General features: G+C 38.1%; 1 long non-coding RNA gene across 1 annotated transcript in view; it reads right to left on the bottom strand.

Moving 5' to 3' along the window:
• Positions 1-15,104, bottom strand: part of LOC140127482 (uncharacterized) — a 475,084-nt gene that overhangs the window by 270,167 nt on the left and 189,813 nt on the right. Inside the window, exon 2 of the long non-coding RNA XR_011854996.1 lies at positions 10,398-10,476. This is a non-coding gene — a long non-coding RNA (uncharacterized lncRNA). The remainder of the gene's footprint in view (positions 1-10,397; positions 10,477-15,104) is intronic.

Genomic DNA, 15,104 nt, shown 5'->3' with positions numbered 1-15,104 from the left:
GAAATTGAGCTACACAGTTGTTAAAAACTTTAAAGATTTCCTGTAATTTACATCAATTCAATTATCTTTTCCACAAATACTCATTTTTGAAATGCAGCCAAAATTTTCAATAAAATTGCCATTAACAGTTTTAAAATTACACCTATTTCTACCACCTACAGAATATATTTTTTTATATTCCTACTTGCATATCATATGAACACTAATAAATACATATTCACATAAATTTCACAGCACATATTGTAAAACAGCCAGGACTGCCATCAGAAGTTTGTGGGCACCATTGAAGGCAAATGTCGTACCCACTCCCCATACAGAAAACTGTACTGTGCCCCATCGTACACCATACATACAAGCAGTAAACATAAATAAAACCATCAGCAGCAGGCTCTAATTGCAATGATAAGATCAACCTGCTGATTTTGATATTTATGATCCAATCAATAGTAAAAATGAAACCTATGCAGTTAGATAGGGGTAGGAGATTACCTTTAACAAACAATTGTGGAGTGATAATACATTTCTTTAACTTTGGTTGAATGGGGGAATTCATTAAGACTTAAGCCAGACTTAAAATTCCCCTCGTTGACTGTCCTGCGTCGTATTCACTAAGAGGCTCCAGCTGCTTAGTAAATGCATGTACAAGCTCTGCCTGTTAGGACCTGTAGACCAGATCTATATTTTTGCTATAGTATCCAACCAGTTTTTCAGCATTGATTATAGCAAATGTGGCAGGCCAGACAGGGTCAAAGTGGAGTGCGGGTTGGAGAAGCCCAACATCTACTTGGTAGAGGAGGAGATTCCTGTACCTACTCTGCCAGAAAACTGGAGGAGAAGGCACAATGAATCTCCTTCCTCTCCCACTGATGTCAGCTCACCAGGCTGTGACCTTTGTGATGGAGCAGGAGGGAGGAGCTGTACAGGAGCACCAAGGTGAGCACTGAGAGCCGAGGAATAAGCAGCACACAAAAGTCACATGTTGTCTTTTGAAATACATCCAAACCAAAGCCAACCCCTAGGCCTAAACAGAGGATTTTGCCAGGGTGAAAGGTAATAACACACAATGATATTGTATTGAAAATCCAATTTGTCATGCTTTGTGCAGTGCTGGGTAATCTGTGTGCGCTATATAAACAAAGAATTATAATAATAATAATAATAATAATAATAATAATAATAATAATAATAATAATAATGCTCAGAGAAAGCAAAAAGGCATACTTGCATTGCAGGTGTGATGGGCTTCTGCAACCTGTCTGTAGTAAAAATGAGGTCCCTGGGGACAGGTTCCCTTTAAAAAGTTAAAATATTCTGGTAACAATTGAAAGTCCATGTTGGAAAACTATCATAGCGTATTCAGTATTGTGGGAGGGAACACAGTGTTGTGTCCTTACTAGTGATGAGCGAGTATACTAGTCCGAGCTTGATGCTCGGTCGAGTATTAGCATACTCGGACCGGCTCGTTGCTCGGACGAGTATTTGCCCTGCTCGATAACGAGCATTTAATTAAAAAAAAAAAGTGAAGAACAGTAAAAAGATACAATTAAAACATCTAATTTAATTGTTTAATTGAAGAAAACAGTGAAAGAACAGAACAGTGCAGAACAGATTGCAGATGTTCGGGAACATCTGCAATCTGTTCCGGAGACACGCGTGCAGAACGGTGTTCTCCGCAATAGTATTTGAAGAACAATATGTGTGAAGAACACATTACAGATGTTTGGCAACATCTGCAAGTTGTTCTCTACACATATTGTTCTTCAAATACTATTGCGGAGAACACCGTTCTGCACGGGTGTCTCCGGAGCAGATCGCAGATGTCCCGGAGATACGCTTGCAGAACGGTGTTCTCCGCAATAGTATTTGAAGAACAATATGTGTGAAGAACAACTTGCAGATGTTTCCAAACATCTGCAAGTTGTTCTTCACACATATTGTTCTTCAAATACTATTGCGGAGAACACCGTTCTGCACGCGTGTCTCCGGAACAGATCGCAGATGTTCCCGAACATCTGCAATCTGTTCTGCACTGTGTTCTTTCACTGTGCTCGTTCAGTTTATAATTTTACTGAAAAATGCTCGGGTCTCCCATTGATTTCAATGGGGCTCGTTACTCGAAACGAGCACTCGAGCATCTGGAAATGTTCGGCTCGAGTAACGAGCACCCAAGCATTTTAGTGCTCGCTCATCTCTAGTCCTTACCAGTGATGGCCTAATGCCTCTCTTCCGTTCTAACTATACCATGCCATTATTAGCAGTGACAACCGTGAGCTTGATCACAGCAGGAACTTACAACACAATATATCATCGTAAATGACTTACATCTGGGATGCTGATTTGTGTTTGTTGTTCATTAATATAAGATTTTTCATTTTTATATAAATGCTTCACTATTGTTTGTAAAAATGTACCATTGTTTGCAGATATTATTCGCTTAGGGCTTTTTACATAGTAATATGCATACTCCTTAAAAACATGCTCCAGTAAGTATTTGTAAATGAATCCAAAGAGTGTGTTTCTAAACTTGCATTAGCATTGCAGAATACATTTGTCAATATATCTTCCCCAACATGAAGGAAAAATTAACATAATGCCCTCTCCTGTTAGAAAGTTTGCAGACTCTAAAAGATTTAATTATTTATGTATAAGTGGGCCACCTGCCAGGCGCAGACGGCGTGCCCTGGTACTTGAACAATAACTACTTATCTTTGGTTTTTTAAAATTTGTTAATGTCACATGACCATGTACTTGTATTCAGTGGAATAGAAAGTGGAACAACATGTGAAGCCCTCTATGAGCATGCATTACAGAGATCCAAATATTGCTCTTTATACAAAGCCTTCTATCCAGTACACAGCTAATATAACATTGCATTTACTCACGCTGACCTAATTAAATTTATGAGAGAGTGTCTATTAAATATTAACCAATTCATCCAACACAGGTAATTAAATATTAAAGAGGATTTCCACCTTAAACATTTTTCTGCAATAGAGACAGCAAAAAAATACAGAAATATTGGTTGTCCTCTGTTATATTCGTTTATAGAAAACTAATGGCAAAATTTTGTTGTACTAGAATAAAATTATGGTTAGCCATGAAATAGAACAATGATTGCTTAATAATGAAAACAGCTATTGTTAACTGTATAAAACATTTATAGAGCAGATCCTTAAAGATTTCCCAAAATCAATGGCTGTAAGTCTATAAACACCTACCAGGTGGCCATAATTGGCATCACTTCTCGACACCTATAAACCTCAGTGCACAGTTGTAGAGTTAGGGTGAAGTATTTATGAAAATCACTGCTGTACTTTAAAGAAAGCCTGTCACTAAGGGAACACCCACAAACCACACACTGTACCTTCTAGATGTCTTTATACATGTTCTGTTGAGGAATCTATCCATGAGATTAGAGCCTCCATTCTTCTAAAAAGAAGACTTTTATTGACATCCTCTATTCCATTCAAGGAGGCAGGGAACTGTAGCATACAGTCTGTATACCTTTCTAAGTGCTAAATCATGGCTAAGTTTTTGTAACATTACAACCATTTATGGATAAGGGCCATGCTTTATAACCCCTTCAAGACCAAGTTTAAAAAAAAATGTGGGGGTTTGTTTTTCACTTCTCTTCTTTCACAAGCTGCAAATTCTTGATATTTTTCATTTTCAAAGCTATTTGTGGGCTTGTTTAATGCAAGACAAATTGTACTTTCTAGTGGTACCATTTAATATTCTGTGGCCTGTACTGACAAGCTGGAAAAAATGTGGTGGACTTGACAAAAAAACACTGTTGCACCATATTCAGATGTGCATTCAAAATGACACCTCTCTTTTATTCTGTTGATTAGTATGATTGCACATACAGATGCAATCATACAAAAAATGTAAAAACTTGTATAAAAAATGCTTTGTGTCCCCATATTTAGACTGGAACCAAAATCATTGAAATATAAAAAGGAGCAAAATGAACACATTAAAATGTAACTTTTAATAAATAATTTTATTAAAATGGAGACCAACAAGACAAATGTAATGATGCCCTGGAATGAAAAATGAAGGTGAAATGTTCCTTGAAAGTGTTGTGTTCTGTATACAGGTTAAGAAATTCTGGAAAAAACCCAACCATATCTTAAAAATGTATTCAATACACATCCCCTTTAAAGCCATTGGTTTATTTATTAAAAGCTAAGTTTTAAAGGGAGCCTACCAGCTTTTACATAATAAAAGCTGCATAAAGCTGATGAGGCTTGTGATCTGTGTAACCATATCTTTGTGTGTGTTGTTAGCAACAGGACTTTGAAAAATGTATTTATATTCCAGAAATGTAGCTGCACATGGTAAACCCAGGGAGTCCCCTTAAACTGTTGTGTTCTTCGATCTCTGTATTCAGACTGCTCCTAGACTCTTCCCTTTGCTGTAATATCTGATCAAATCTTATTACGTTTGTACTCAGAGTAGAGGGAAGAAGCTGTGCAGAAGCACAATGAAGATCTTACACGGGAGTCCCCCTTACTTCACCAATGCTTTTTTCATAGTCATTCTACAACATACTCAAAGGTATACAAACGATAGCATATGTGATTATAAAAAAACAAAAACACACAAAAAACAAAACCATTGTAGATGAAACATACAAACATGGTGGTGGTGAGAAAGCTAGCCTCCGTCCTCTATGTTTCAGACAACCGTGTCCTTCATTGTTCAAAAACTTTTACTTGTTTTTACCTTTTTGGCTGAATACATTTTGGCATATATTGTCTACTTTTTAGAGCTGGAGTTTGGATTAAAATTCTTCTCATTTTATACTCAAACGTATGAATAAACAGCTCTCTAAGGATGCCGCCGAACACTGTCTGCAAAATTTGATTCCCAAAACTGTTGGTATTCTTCTTTTACATTGGCAGATATCAAAGAAGAGTAAAGTATTGTCAGAGGAGCTTGATCTTTAGGCCTTTTCACAACTGTAACCGCTATGCCACTGCACGTTTGCATTATGTAGAAGACTTAGAAGTGATGAAGCTCATGTGTCCACACCATCCACTAGGATACTGTAGGTTAGTAGATCAAACATGACACATTTTTTTTATTTGGAATTCATGGTCCCACAATATTATCTTATTTATATTATAAATATCACATATATATTGCAAGATTTTTGACCAAGACAGGATAAAAAAATAAAAAAATGAACTTGTTTTACTTTGCAGTCTAAATCAAATTTTATAGAAGAAAAGAAAAAAAGGGCTTCATGGACATGTCCATCACCATCTATACATTATCATGATGTGTATGACTTCATTCTCTGCAGGACGGAAATGTTCTCCTTTTAAGAAACTGCTCTGTATTTCTTCTCTTTGGCATATTACATCACCACCACTGAAGCGATAGACTTGTGTACTTCAGTTAGCATCAGGTCAATGGCTCCTCTGTGAATTTTTTTTTTTTTAATTGTTTTTCAGCAATCAGAAATTTCATTTGGAATACAGAATGAATAGTAACACATCCCAAGATTTCTATAGAGTTAGTGATTCCGAAGAAAATAGCTTTCATACATGACAAATAATCATGAAATGGTGTGCCTTATTCCTTTGTATAGTGATTTATATAGAGCTGCAAAATGCAATATACTGTTATTTTGGCCAGATGATTTAAGGAGGAGAATGGCCTCAAGTGTTATACAAAAGGCTGTATTGAATTTATGAAAAATGTGGCAATACTTTCAATAATGCATGTCTTTGTTAAGGTTTCATTGTTCATAGATGGACTCCTATCAGTTTTTCAACACAAGAGTGAATATGGCCAATAGACCAGACCAAAGCATACCAGCTTAGACACACAGACAGCAAAAGTTTTTCATAAACTTTATATAAATATTTTTTATTGAGTGAATGTAATTTAAAATCTTACAGCCTTTGTTCATGCACATACACAAGGTATGGAACTAGGGTATGGAATGGCCACTTGAGGTGATAATACTAAGGGACCACCCATTATAGCTGTACATATTGATGATGTTTAACTCTATATATCAGGGATCATTATTAAGACCTAATATTTATATATCTGTTATATATATATATATATATATATATATATATATATATATATGTGAATTATCATATAGTTTTAAGTGAGTGTTGTTCTCTGCTGAGCCTTGAGCGACAATTATTACATGTCGGAGCATGGGCTCAATGAAAGACAATTATTTTAATTTTTTAATCAACATTTTTTACCTTTTGTCATGATTTGTAGTCAACTATTACTAATGGACTTTTCTGCAGTAATGGTCCCTGTGTTTTTTAGTTTAATTGAGCAAATAAGAGGTTAAAAGGAAGCCTATAAACCTCTACACCTTATAATGGATATGGAGTGTTATTTCTGACTCCCATTTGTTCTGCTGATTATGGCTAGAGATGGGCAAATTTTTCAAAAATTCGAGTCGCCGAATTTTCCGACAAAATTAGTTTTGACCCGAATCGAATCATGGCGAATCACATTAACAAACAGGTATTTCCTAGCTGCAGAGAGCCTGCAGGGGGTAGTAGAATGTTGTGCCATGCTCAAATATGCATAGGGAGCGTGGTTTGGTCACGCACATGACAGGCGCCGCTCTTAGAAACGCTTCATCCTTCAATTCCATCGGATTCTTACAGAGGCCAACTTCACCAAATAAGTGAAGCGGGAACGCAACCTGACAAGGCAACGTCTGTGCCAGCTCGAAAGGACTAAGCTGAGGGCCAAGATCCCACTATAACATCAAAGAGTGCACTCTTTTTACACTGACATCAGATGATTCCATAGATTACGACAGAACCTGTTCTGTTAAACGTGGATGCATTTAGAAACGCCCCAAAAAAGTGGAGAGGGTGTCGCCAGTTATTTTGCATTGACGTCACTGATCATTTTGCCCTTCTTTTCAACCATCAGTGTCTGCCTTCAATTGGTCAATAATCCATCTGTATTGGTAAGTGGCTGAGGCAGGTAGATAGATTCCAGACTCATTTCTCAACGTTTGGCAGAGGCATCATGGCTGATATAATCTGATAAGGCATTGCTGTGTTGAAATTCTCTTGACATCAAAATTCATCTTGACAAAGGTCAGTCTCTCCACATAACGGGTGGAGCAGCAAGTTCTCCTTGAGGTTACGATGTCCCTGGCCGCACTGAACACCCGCTCTGATGCCACACTACTGGCTGAGCAGAATAGCTTCTCTACTGCAAACTCTGCAAGTTGTGACCACGCATCAAGTTTGGCTACCCAGTAGTCCAGGAGATCCTCTGGGGTGGTAGTGTGCTGTACAAGTAGGCCACCACCTGCTGCTGCAGGGTCTTCTCCATGTCCTGCTGGTGGCGGCATTAGGTGGGTGAAGGAAGCTGCTCATTAAGGATTTCAAACTTAAACTGCTGCTTATGGAGCTGCTACTCCCACAATCTCCCCACAGCGTGCACAGTTTCCTGGCCATTTTTAGAATGTCTTGCAGATGGGTGGAAGACTCAAGAACCTTTTGACAACCAGATCATCATAAACTTCAGATTAGAGCAGAACCAAAGTTTTCCTGAAATTCTAAATAAATTCCACTTCATTAGAATCAATTCACCCATCTCTAATTATGTCTTTAATCCACAATATAAAATCACACAAAAAAATCACACAAAAGTCAGGCGACAGAAAACATAATTTCTGCCACAAATTAATAGATAAGTCCCAATATCTCTTACTAATTTTTAAAATGTCAAATATATCAATACAAAATAGGTCTTTGTATAGGAATTCATAAAACGACACTTAAAATCCCGGAAGTGGAATTAGCAATTAGATTTCTCTTCTGTAGGATAAATATGTACATGTGAGTACAGCTCCGCCTCCCATTCACTTCAATATAGTTACAGCTTATGGCCACTGCAATGAATACTGAACACTGAGTTAATGGCTTCTGTCCCTGTGCTCCTTGTTTATGACAACTGGTGTTGGACCCCTCTACCTGCTAAACTGATACTTATAGCCTGGATATTACCCAACAATTGTAATCCCTAGACAACCCCTTTAATGATTATTATTGACTTAAAAACCTGTTTATGGAGTCATAAGTGGATCTATCAAGGCTTGTACACAATCTTCCTGGCATACAAGACCAGAAATAATCTCAATTCCTGGTAAACTGCCAGGAATTGCGATAATCTTCTCCTTTACAGCACCTCCAAGCCATGTGGGCATAGAGGGGGTGTGAAGGGGGCTATGCTGAGTGGTAGAGCGCACTAGATATAACCTGTGTCTGTTGAGATGTAGGTTGCAGTGTGTAGGTTGCAGTGCAATCCTACGCCAGCCACCTGCCAAAGCCTCCTGGTATGTCTGGCACAGTGATGGGGCGGGGTTTACATAATTTACTGGCTCACAATGATAAATCCTACCCACATAGAATATATGCATAGCCAGCGCTTCTTTTGCTTTAATGTGCATTGTACTCTGTTACCAGCTGTAGTTCTATATATTTATTTTTCAGATACTCGCCCTATCATCCTGTGGATAGGGAATAAATTATGGTTTGTTGAGAAAACCCCCTTTTATACCAACATGATGACACAAGTGAATCTGTTACTGTTGTTTCGAGCTATTTTTCTTATGCATGTTTTTCTGTATGATAGTAAATAAGTTTCACAAACTCCCTAAGACATAACACATTGGAAAAGAAATGTATTGAGGATGTTATCTTTCCCCTTACAGCTTGCTAGAAAGATTTATATGTGCTTTATCAGAATGTATCAAAGTCAGGTTTCCCTAACATTCCCACTCTGCTTATTTATATGGTAAACATATCTTCTAAGATGGACAGTGTCCTTGTTGCTGTGGTCTATCGAGACCTGGCTATTGCCTAGGATAAAATAAAGTGCATAAATATTTTCTCCCGGATCCTCTCTGCTCCTTATTGACTTCAGGGTAAAGAAGTGTAATAATTTGTAGCAGTTATTTTTCAGCCTAGCAGCTAAGGAATTAAGGGAAATTGCATGAGAGAATCAGTTTCCTCTAATGGTTTTCATGAAATAGTAGTTCTTAGATGCCGCTGCTGCTCATAGAGGTTTTTCATAATGAAGAATGGACAGCTGCACCGGCCTGAAGTTGGACTCCTAACGTTCAAAGTAATTTAATACCAACCGCCTTTCATAAAAGCCATCTAAATTTTCTACAAATCCAAATTCAATTACCTGAGCAGGAACTAATCAGTGACTATACAAGTGTTTTGTTAGTACCTGGGAAACTGCTCAAAGCAGAAAATCCATGTCTCTTTCATGCATTCTCATCCTGCAGGGAGGCCTGAAAATATAATCACAACCCTGACATGAAAGTTCTCCGCTCAACATTCTATATCCTTCATATCTTCCTCGGCACACACCTTAAAAGAGAGCTAGCACAGTGGGAGAAATGGAAGCCCAGGTGGCCTTGGGAATATGAATAATAACATGTTATCACTGAGCAGAGGCAGAGGAACTGGCGAGGAATTGAACACAATAGGAGAGAAAGCATCTGTTGAATTCTGCTAGTGTACATATGGAAATGGTCTAGTCATCATTCAAGTTCCCAGTTTAAAGGTATCTCCCTGTTGATAAGACCTTAAAAAGGCAGCATTTAAGAATCCACCAATTGTAAAGTCCAGCCTCAACCCAACAAAGAAAGCAGGAGACAACCATCACAATTTTATTTTCAAACCCTGACTTTTTACTCATTATTAGAAAATATAACCATAGTAAAGAAGAACCAAGACTCTTACATAAGTGTGCTGCTTTCTAATCAAAATTACAGAGCATTGATTGCTGAATATACTACTTATTCAGTATTTCATTGGATTTTTTTGTTGCACACCAATGTCTACCATCTACATACTGTATACTCTTGTTAGTAAATCCTAATGTGATCTTTCACATTACTAAATAGGCCCAGTTCTCCCATATGTTCGTCAGGTTCCGTTTTCCTTTCTATGGTATAGCGGAAAAAATAGCGCAGCAGGTAACGTTTTTCCCTGCTATTACAACAGAAATTTAACAGAAGGCAACCTTCTGTACATAGAGGTCAATGAGGAACAGTAAGTGAACCGAGACTTTCCTTTCAGCTTCTGTTTTTAGTTTCCATACACTCTCCTAAAATGGATTGTGTAACTGATACACCCAATGCAGGTGCAAACTGAGCCTTACTTTCAATATATTCACTCCAGTCCCGTTCTGGCATAGAAAATATTTAGGGATAAGGACAAAAATGTTCTACTTTTTTTTGCAAGTTTTCACCAAAAAGTCTTAAATTCATTTCAGACAGGAATAGCTCAAAAGTCAGATTTATCAAGCTGTCTAAGCCACTATGATAAGTCTGACAAACTTGATGTAAAATTACAAAAAAAGAGACTTACTTTAGTTGTTATTCTTGTCTTTTCTTGTCCTTGGTATGCTGCATTTGTGCTTTTTAGACTCCAGCCATGTTAACTTCACCTGTGAATAAATCATTAAAAACAATTAATTCATTCATAAGAGTCTATGTTCTTAAGAAATGGAGGAAAGTTGTGTTTCACAGATAAAGTATCATAGTCCAACAATGATCATAATATGCCTCTAAGTAACATTTAACTTATCACAATGGATATACCATTAGGCATTGAAAAGCATGCCATTTTTTGTTCTAAGCTGTTGCATCAATAATCAATTCAAGTCCCTTCATTCTATTTGCTAGTTATGCAGCAACTTAGGACAGACTGCTGAAACCAACAAAGACAGTGGGCCCTGATACTAAAGCCTCTTCGCAGCTTTCCCTGCCTAATTGCCCAATGGCCCCTATGAGACAACTGGGCGGCACCCCCTTCCTGCTTCAAAGTGCATTTCCAGAGACAAAGACAAGACAATACAAACAGGGAGGGATAGTTGCTAAATATTTGTGAAAACCAAAAGAATAATGCAATACAAAATCAGTAGGCATACTAAGAATCAGAAAAAAATGAACACAGAATTCACACTAGCTAGCTCAGTACAAGACTATAGCAAGAAAAGAACAGCAAACAACAAAACCTTTTATAAGAAGCCAAAGAATCCAGAAGATGTACGTTTTCAAAAAAGGTAAGCAGTTCTACTATATGAATATAGTAGAAATGTGCATATATGAAAGTTTGAATGCACAAATAAAGCCAGTTCTAATGAATGTCATCAGATCCTGCATACACAGCACAATGTATATACAGTGCAACCTCTTTGAACAGATCTACTTTTACAAGAAAAGGGGGGACAGCATATAGAGAAGGCTTCTAAAGAGTATAATGGCAATAAACTACCAGTGATTGAATTAAAAAAAAAGAACTGTTTTATAGGATAGCGGTCTTCTCAGAGTGCAGGTCTTGTGGAGAGGCTTCAGGGTGTGTTCACATGTGGCAGTAATACATTTGTTTACAATTGCATCAGAATAGATGAGAAGAGGAGATTTGCCTGATTAAGTAGCTGTTAACATTGTGCTTACAAAATGCAAGTGTTAACACAATTGTAACACATTTATTTGTTGATACTATGTTGACGCAAATGTTAACACATTGCTAACACATATTTGTTAACACAATGGTAACACATGTATTTACAACTTATGTGTTAACATTGTGTTAGCACATGTTTTTTTGTTAACAGCGATGTAATCAGGCAAATCTCTTCTCAGCTGTTCTGATGCATCTGCAAATGCATGCAATACTACCACGTGAGAATGCACCTGTACTGTGTGTGAGTGTGTGTGTATATATATATATATATATATATATATATATATATATATATATATATATATATATATGTACACTTTTTTATTCCTATGTAAGTGTTTAAGGTGTGTAGGGGAACATGTTTTAGTGTATTTTTTTCTTAGTGATCTAGTAGATTACTGTACAATACAGTGCTCTTTGTCTTCCTCTTCTTGCTGTTCACTATATCTCAGTGCAAGCAGTAACACTGATTATGTGTTCTGATTGTTCATATTCATTTTAAAGCTCTAAGTGCTATTGGCATCAGAGCCCATAGCTGATGTCACAACCAGGAAGTCCTGTCCACTTCAGGAAAAGCTGAGAGGACTTTACAGATAGTCTAATGTATCTATTAGCCCTATATCTCAGGATAAGAAGAAGCCGGAATCATGATACAGATATCATTGGAATTGCTGTCAAAGGTTCCCTCTCTACTTTGCTGAAACTAATTTTTGTCAATAACTTTACAGTTATGCTTTAAATCAGGGGTCTCAAACTCAATTTACCTGGGGGCCGTTGGAGGTAGATTCTGGGTAAGGCTGGGCCGCATCAAGTTTTCCACCCAAAATGCGCTTACAAAATATCATTATTCAGATTCAAATGTCACGGCGTCTCCCAGTGCAAGGAAAGCCCCAAGCTGGGAGACGTGTTTTCTCTATGAACGCGTCCTGTGTACCGAGGGGTCCCAAGCTCCTACCGCACTGAGCCCAGTCAGGGACACTCCATTCCCCCCCCCCCCCACCCGGTACTTGCCTCCCCGTGTCCCTCCCATCGAAGAAGATGAAGTCGCCGCTCTGACCTGCACCAAGTGCGTTCAGAGCGGCGACTTCATCTTCTTCAAGTACCGGAGGGAAGGGGATTAACCGGTTACGGGCCCTTTCCTGTTTTTTCATGTCCATTTTTCACTCCTCACCTTCAAAAAACTATAACTTTTTTATTTTTACACGTAAAGAGCTGTGTGATGGATTGTTTTCTGCGTAACAAATTGCACTTCATAGTGATGGTATTAAATATTCCATGCCATGTACTCGGAAGCGGGAAAAAAATTCCAAATGCAATGAAAATGCATTTGCGCCATTTTCTTGTGGGCTTGGATATTACGTCTTTCACTGAGCGCCCCAAATGACATGTCTACTTTATTTTTTGGGTCGGTACGATTAAGGGGATACCAAATTTGTATAGGTTTTATAATGTTTTTATACATTTACAAAAATTAAAACCTACTGTACAAAAATATTTTTTTTTATTTTGCCAAATTCTGGCGCTAATAACTTTTTCATACTTTGGTGTACGGAGCTGTGGGTGCTGTCATTTTTTGCGAAATTTGATAATATGTTCAATGATATCATTTTTAGGACTGTACAACCTTTTGATCACTTTTTATAGATTTTTTTATATTTTTCAAAATGGCAAAAAAGTGCCATTTTCGAATTTAGGCGCTATTTTCCGTAACGGGGTTAAACGCACTGAAAAACCGTCATCATATTTTGATAGATCGGGCATTTTCGGACGCGTCGATACCTGATATGTTTATGATTTTTACTGTTTATTTATATTTATGTCAGTTCTAGGGAAAGGGGGGTGATTTGAAATTTTAGGTTTTTTTATTATTATTTTTTTTTTTTAAACTTTTTTTTATTTTTATTTATACTATTTTTCAGACTCCCTAGGGTACTTTAACCCTAGGTTGTCTGATCGATCCTATCATATACTGCCATACTACAGTATGGCAGTATATGGAGATTTTCCTCCTCATTCATTACAATGTGCTATCAGCACATTGTAATGAAGGGGTTAAAACCTCGGGTCTTCGGAAGACCTGAGGCTACCATGGAGACGGATCTCCGCCCCCCGATGATGTCACGGGGAGTGGCGATCCCAGGTAAGATGGCGGCGCCCATGCGCCGCTATCTTTTTGAGGCTGCCGGCAGCTTTGTCGGCAGCCATCGCTGTGAAAGCACCCGCGATCGGTGCTAGCACCGATCGCGGGTGTTACCGGTAAGCCTTTGCTGCAATATGCAGCAAAGACTTACCGGCTATGGAGAGGGCTCAGCCCGTGAGCCCTCTCCATGCAGCGTGACCAGGTGGGGGCCGCAAAATATTGTCCCGCGGGCCGCGAGTTTGAGACCCCTGCTTTAAATAGTAGCAACAAGTCATGGCTAGGACAGCCAACTGGCCTTAGCCTGGGGAAGAAATCCCTTGCTGCAACTGATGGTAAAATGTGACATGTGAACAGTGAAATTTAATGGAGCTCCTGTTAAATGTAATAAGGTAAAACAGAACAAACAAGCACCACAGGTTTGTTCTTCTCTGAAATAAATGGAGGCTATCAAGATACTTTTCTGATATTGTTCGTGGGCACAAGGTTCTATACTGCCATATGTATTTGCTCATTGAAAAAAATCGAAGTATTTGTTCTTTTTCTTTGTGTAATGATAGCATTAACAATACTTCATATTGCTATATGTCTAGATCACCATGGGTGGCATGTGTTTCTTTTGTCCATGCCCTTGCTTAGCAACATTGTGCCCCATAAAAAAATAAATTATGTACAAAAAGTATAATTTTGGTTGATTGTCGTCACATACAAGAAAAATATAACCACAGCAGTAGTTTATGAACATTTGAATAAAAATAGCCATTTACATATCATTTATAAACCTGATGCTGAGGAACTTGTGTTACAAAAAATCCAAGGAATAATTTTCTCTTCAGGTTTTTCAAAAGCTAAAATAGACCAATATGGCCAAAATAGTGTACACTGACATGGCTATTATGGCTAGTACATAAGAAAAACTGAAATAATTTGGAATTCAGAGGAGCTTTCACTCAACTTTTCTTGAGTGCTGAAGGCAAATAAATCTGAGAATGACCTGCGAAGTGTCACAGCATTACAAGGTAAATCTGTCACAAATGGCTACAAGTCAGTAAATGTAAAGTAATGTGAGTAAAATGTATATTTTGTAGAACTAGTACTTTGTCATATAGAGATGGAAGATTACTGGTGTACATTTGTTTGAACTTTTACAGCTAAGCATAAGACTGCATTACAGAAAGACATTACTGTGAACACTTTTACCAACTAGAATATTGTGGAAATGGTTAGAACTAGAGATGAGCGAACATGCTCGTCCGAGCTTGATGCTCGGTCGAGCATTAGGGTACTCGAAACTGCTCGTTACTCGGACGAATACTTCGCCCGCTCGAGAAAATGGCAGCTCCCGCCGTTTTGCTTTTTGGCGGCCAGAAACAGAGCCAATCACAAGCCAGGAGACTCTGCACTCCACCCAGCATGACGTGGTACCCTTACACGTCGATAGCAGTGGTTGGCTGGCCAGATCAGGTGAC

This window comes from Engystomops pustulosus, chromosome 4, assembly GCF_040894005.1.
Source record: "Engystomops pustulosus chromosome 4, aEngPut4.maternal, whole genome shotgun sequence".
Lineage (NCBI taxonomy): Eukaryota > Metazoa > Chordata > Amphibia > Anura > Leptodactylidae > Engystomops > Engystomops pustulosus.
The sequence above is the reverse complement of the archived record's forward strand: the minus strand, read 5'-3'. Positions and strand labels throughout refer to the sequence as shown.